Below are 6,925 nucleotides of genomic sequence, written 5' to 3'. Positions count from 1 at the left end.
AAGGAATAAAGGGCACATACAAATGTTAAATGTAACAATTTTATTATGTATTTTAAACCTTTATTTAAAAACCAATTTTAAGATAAAATATTCATTGCTGGGGCGCCTGGGTGGCTCAGTGGGTTAAAGCCTCTGCCTTTGGCTCAGGTCATAATCCCAGGGTCCTGGGAACCTGCTTCCGCCTCTCTCTCTGCCTGCCTCTCTGCCTACTTGTGATCTCTGTCTGTCAAATAAATAAGTAAAATCTTTTTAAAAAAATATATTCATTGCTGACTCATTTGGGAAGGGGAAAATACTGGACATTGTCTGGCCCTCCTGGCCAGAGATATGTGGGTCAGGGCTAAGGTTTTTTCCTGGGGTTTGGAGATGGGACAAACATCCAACCCACGGACTGAAAGACAGAGAGGGGTAAGATGAAGGCAAAGTCCTCTGATGCATGCAACAGGAACTCTTGTGTAGTTTAGGTAGTGTTGTTGAGTTGAATGGAGGCCTAGCTGCAGGGAAAGAAGTCCAGGCCTTCAGAGGAGAGACTGGACAACACATGAACTTGAATTTGGCTGGCTTTCTCCAAGTCCCCAGTTTGTTACCATGCCCCATCTTGCTCTTAGTTGCTACTGACTACTGACACCCTACTGAGCTGCAGACTGAGTCTTCCACTGTCCTGTCTGGCTTCCCTGGCTATGCCTCCCTGTCATTGATTGCGGACATGGTATTTATCCCATAGTATCACCAAATGCTGAAAGGCTCACAGCCTTGCTCACACTCTCTTTTATCAAGCCTCTGGCTTTACTTTGGCACTGACAGCTTTATGCCCTGTCACAAGGCTGATAAAGGGCCACACGAAAATAGATGAGGGGAAAAGGGAGAAGCAATTTACAATTTATTAAGATTTAAGTATCATATTTCATTCCCCCAACCCCAACTCCCCAAACTGAAGAGCACTTGAAATGGAGACACCAAGAAAAAAAATCGATCAGTCAACAATGCATAGAGGTGGGAAGGAAGCTACCTGTCTTGCATGGTTTCTCTGTGTCAGGTACCTTACTAGGTATCATTCATTAGCATAGAAATGTATTTAATCCTCTCACTATCCCTTCAAAGTAGGTATTACTTTATATTTCAAAGTAAGTATTGCTACTCCCATTTCACAGATGAAGAAACTGAAGCCCAGAAGTGTTAGGGGTCCGAAGTCACATAGCTGAAAAGTTTCTCACAGCATCACATGTTTCAAATAAATGTTGCAGACATTGCATGTCTAAGTTCTTCAGGGAAGGAGACATACAAAGAGCCTAGGGTAAGAAAAAGACTTCAAGAAAGATCTGAGGTTCCAGGAGCAGAGCCTTAAAAAGTGAACCGAACTTGCATAGAAGAAGAAATAGAAGGATATTCCAGGCTTGTGGAAAAGGAGTCAGAGCATGGAGAAGGCACCACCCAGAAGTGGTCCTACCTGCCTGCCCCTAGGGGTTCGGATAACAAATACTGGGAAGATCTCATGGACTCAGTGTCAGTGGCCTTTGGCTGCCAGACTCCTAAATGGAAGCATTTCTACCTGTTCTTCCGCATACTTCGTAGCATCACTTCTTGGCCATCCCCTCCAGCTGTGCAGGGCAATGCGAAGACCATGACCCAGGGAGCTGGCCACTCCCTCTCTCTTTGAGGTTCAGATCAGTTACTTGGGTTTCCTAACTCTATTTCTTCATTTGCAGAATAGAATTTAGGGACTATTTATCACATGAAATAACAGGCGTTGAGCACTCAGCTCTGCTGAATGTGAGTTGCTCCCATTGTGGTCCTTTAACACCACCCCCACCGCTCACCCTGGCCCAAGTTCTACAAAGTCTCCACAGACAACGCTTGGGGGGAGCCAGTTCTTGGAAGAAAGGGAAGATCACCTCCCACTTCCTGTACATTCTATTCCTGCTTAAGCATTCTGATGTCCTGCTTGCTTTTTTAGGCTCTAAGTGCTATCCTGCTGACTCACTTCCGACTTCTCGTTCATCATGCTCAGCTCCTGAAAATGGAACAGAATGGAAAGGGCCGGATATTGTACTGTCTGGTGATGTGTTTAAGGGGAATTGGGTGTCTGTCAGGCTGGCCCCACGTGGATGGAATGCTGGGGACATGAACCAAGAAGTGCCCAGAGTGTATTTCTCATCTGACACTTAGGACACTTTGCCTTGGATTGTAATACTAATAATAACCACCCCTCTCAGTGCCACTGATGAGGAGCTAGGCAGGCCCCAGGCTATGTGCTTTCCATGGTTGTCAGTTTGAATCACCACAACTGGGAAAGTTAAGGATCTTCTCTATTTTATGAACAAGGAAATTCAGACTAAGATAGGTAAAGGAATTTGCCCAAGATCACAACATGTAAGGGACAGAACAAGGATTCAAACCCATGATCAAGGTTTGTGCTGTCTAATATGGTAGCCACTAGCCACATGAGGCTATTGAGCACTTGAAATGTGCCTAGTGTGACTGTGAAAATGGAATTTTTAATTCACTTGAGACATGTTGCAAATGCAAAATATACATCAGATTTTGAAGACTTAGAATCAGAGTATTTATCATATATACACATCTTTTTTTTTACATTGATTTCATGTTTAACATAACATTATTCTGGATATACTGGGTTAAGTAAAATATATTAAAAATGATCCTTCTTATTACTTTCAACTTTTTTTTAAAGATTTTTATTTATTTATTTGACAGAGAGCGAGAAATCGTGAGACAGAGAACATAAGCAGAGGGAGTGGGAAAGGGAGTAACTGGCTCCCCTCAGAGCGGGGAGCCCCATGTAGGGCTTGATCCTAGGACCCTGGGATCATGACCTGAGCTGAAGACAGATGCTTAATGACCAGGTACTCTACTTTTAACTTTTTAATGTGACCACTAGACTATTTAAAATTTCATATGTGGTTCTCATATTTCTGTCAGAGAGCTATCTAAACCATGGACATTAAATGGTTACAAGCTAGTGATTTTAAAGATTTATTTCTTTATTTTAGAGAGAGAGAGTGAGCTGGGGGGGAGGGACAGAGGGAGAGGGGGCAAAGGAGTCTTAAGCAGACTCTGCTGAGTGTGGAGTTGGGCACGTGGCTTGATCTCAGACTCTTGAGATCATGACCTGAGGTGAAATCAACAGTTGGACGCTTAACTGACTGAGCCACCGAGGTGACACAGATTTCTCAATATTTTTGATAAAATTTTTTTAGCATTAATTCCCAATTTACGTATTTTTGTTTATTTATAAGTTATATACATTACACTACACTGTATATTATGTATATTATAAAACACTGACAAAAGAGACATTTAAAAAGATGAAATAGGGGTGCCTGGGTGGCTCAGTCAGTCAAGTGACTGACTCTTGGTTTTGGCTCAGCTGGTGATCTCCAGTTCTGAGATAAGCCCCGAGTAGGGCACTGGGCTCTTCGAAGTTTGCTTCAGATTCCGTCCCCCTCTGCCCTCTATTTGCAGGCATATGCACGCTCTCTCTCTCAAATAAATTAATAAAATCTTTAAAGAAAGATGAAATAAAAACTAGGCAGAAATAGAAGTTGTACTAATTTCCTCCTGGTGCCTAATGGCTCGTTTCGTGCACCACTGGGTGTGTGCCCACACCATTTTGGGAACTCCTGCACCAGACTTAGAGCTCCTGAATGACAGAGGCTCTGTTAGGCCACGTATCTTCCCTCCCTCATACTTGGCCTTAGCATCATGCCTACATATAGTTGGTGCTCAATAAATGTTTGTGGCAGGAATAAATAGTTCCTCACATGCAATCATTTTCTGGTGGATTGGATGTATTTCTTTATTTCACACATATTGAATACTTTCTAGGTGCTGAAAAGTAAACAAAGTTTAAGACTCAGCCCTTTTCTTCCAGGCCAATGCTTCTCAAACTTTAGTGTGTAAAAATCACCGGGAGGGGGGCACCTGGGTGGCTCAATGGGTTAAGCCGCTGCCTTCGGCTCAGGTCATGATCTCGGGTCCCCGGATCGAGTCCCGCATTGGGCTCTCTACTCAGCAGGGAGCCTGCTTCCTCCTTTCTCTCTCTCTGCCTGCCTCTCTGCCTACTTGTGATCTCTCTCTGTCAAATAAATAAAATCTTTAAAAAAAAAAAAACCTGATTCCTGCCCATGAGATTCTGATTCAGTAGATCTGGGGTAGAACCCAAGAACCTGCATTTCTAAGAAGCTTCTAGGAAACTATACCTTGGAGGAGGCTGATACACATTGGGAAATTGGAAAGATATCTTAAATATTATGTGAGGATGGGCATAGGGAAGGAAAATTATCATATTTTGAACTTTTACTACTTGCCAAGAACTTTTTTTTTTAAGATTTTATTTATTTATTTGACAGACAGAGATCACAAGTAGGCAGAGAGGCAGGCAGAGAGAGAGGAGGAAGCAGGCTCCCTGCTGAGCAGAGAGCCCGATGCAGGACTCAATCCCAGGACCCTGGGATCATGACATGAGCCGAAGGCAGAGGCTTTAACCCACTGAACCACCCAGGCGACCCTGCCAAGAACTTTTAAATACATGACCTCATTTAACCCTCAACTCGATTTGATGAGGCACACTTTATTTTCATTTTCAGTTGAGACAGCTGGGACTGAGGAAGGTTAGTTAAACTGCCGAAGTAAACAGCAGAGCTTGCATTGGTATCCACCACTCCTACACTCAATAACTTGTGCAACTTCTTAATAAGTGTCTCCACCTTTTTTTTTAAATTTTTACTTTTTATTTATTTATTTTTTAAATATTTCATTCATTTGATGGAGAGAGAAATCACAAGTTGGTAGAGAGGCAGGCAGAGAGAGGGGGAAGCAGGCTCCCCGCTGAGCAGAGAGCCTGATGCAGGGCTCGATCCCAGGATCCTGAGATCATAACCTGAGACCAAGGCAGAGGCTTAACCCAATGAGCCACCCAGGCGCCCCTATCTCCACCTTTTAGACACTGCCCCAGGAACTGGGCATACAGCGCAGAGTGGGACAGACCAGCTTTCAGTCCTGGTCAGACTTAGTAAACAATTAAAATATAGAGTTTTCAGTGCTATAAGGGAGGCAGTGCAGTAGAGATACATAACAGAGATACATACTCTACAATAAAGTCAGGAAAATTTTTCCAGAAAAAAAAGAAAAAGGTAAAATTTATGTGAAAAGTAAAATTCATCTGAATGATAGATTAAAAGAGTGGAGGGTGGATGGGGAGTGTTTGGAGCAAAAGATATGCATGAAGGCTTAGAAGCCACAGACCATTTGTGGAACTGAAAGTTCAGAAGGTCTGAAGTATAGAGGGTGGAGGTGATAGATAAGGTTATTGAGCAAGATGAGAACTAGATCTAATAGTGCAATTAATTGACTTTTTTCAAAGGTGGGGGCATGGTCAGACTTGTGTTTTTAAGAGATTGCTATACTCTCAGTGGAGGATGGAATAGAGGGGTGCTAGCCTGCAGGGAGGGAGATACTAGTTAAAGATACTAGTGACATAAATTGGGGTATTAGTGTCCTAACTGGGGAGAAAGGGCGGTGTTTAGAAGTTTGTTGTTGTTGTTTTATAAAAAGATCTTTTTAAAAAAAGATTTTTATTTATTTATTTGACAGAGAGAGACACAGCGAGAGAAGGAACACAGCACCGGGATGAGAGAGGGAGAAGCAGGCTTCTTGCTGAGCAGGGAGCCCCATGCAGGGCTCTATCCCAGGACCCTGGGATCATGACCCCAGCGGAAGGCAGACGCTTAAGGACTGAGCCACCCAGGCGCCCCTAAAAGATCTTATTTATTTATTTGACAGAGAGAGAAATTACAAGTAGGCAGAGAGGCAGGCAGAGAGAAGTGGGGTGCGGGGAGAAGCAGGCTCTCTGTTGAGCAGAGAGCCCAATGTGGGGCTGGATCCCAGGATCCTAAGATCATGACCTGAGCTGAAGGCAGTGGCTTAACCCACTGAGCCACTCAGGCACCCCTAGAAGTGTTTTAAAGTGTTTAAGACGTGATGATTGATTAGAAGGGAAGGAGTGGGCAGGCAAAGAGAAGTTAAAGCTGATCTCCACGGTTCTGAGCGCAGTTTTCATAAGAATAAAGTTCTGTGAGCTTATTATTTCATATTTTAAAGGAAAATTCAAAATAAGTGTTGTTACGTGATAGGGAAAAGATGTTATTTTAGTAAGATTTCAATGACGAAAACTCAGAAAATACAAGAGAAAATTACGATCTTTGTGGTTAAGTTTATTACTTATGTTGCTTTAGTTTGTATCAATAGCTTTATCATCCATTTGAGTGGAGAGGTGAATGCTGGAGACATCACCTCTTTTGGCCAAGATCAGGATTCGCCATGGAGGACCAGCCACAGGCTATGAACTACCAGTCTACTGAGTTTCTTCTGTGACTGTCTTGTTGGATAACCTTGGACCTTGAGTTTCCGAAGTTCGACATCCCTTTTTGCTCCCCCTCTTTCTTCTCCACACTTGACTTAAGAAGGGATAGGACATGGCTCCCATCAATGGACCAGCGACGATTGGGACTCCGCCTTCTAAGTCTCAATCCCGCCCACCTCTCCTTAGACCACACCCCTTTCACTTGGCCCCGCCCCCAAAGAGGTCGTCTCTGATACGACAGAGAATTCTCCACAATCCTGACCTGTAGTAGACCTGAAGGGTGGGATCGAGATCAATCTTTTTTTCCATTTGTCAAATCAAGTGTCTATCTGGCCCCAGTCCCATCCCACTTCGTCTTCAAGCCAAGGATTGGTTGATCTGTTCTTGGTCTCCGGCTCATAATTGGTTCTTTTATTCCACCCTCTCTTCCAGCTTTTGCGGGCGGGATTAGCACGCAGCTTCCTGCTCCTGCCAAAAAAATAAAAGAAGAAAAAGAAAAGAGGAGAGAGGCGAAAGAAAATGTCACGGAGATCTTTGGGTTTT

Source organism: Mustela nivalis (genome assembly GCF_964662115.1).
Source record: "Mustela nivalis genome assembly, chromosome: 17".
In the NCBI taxonomy this organism is placed as follows: domain Eukaryota; kingdom Metazoa; phylum Chordata; class Mammalia; order Carnivora; family Mustelidae; genus Mustela; species Mustela nivalis.
The sequence above is the reverse complement of the archived record's forward strand: the minus strand, read 5'-3'. Positions refer to the sequence as shown.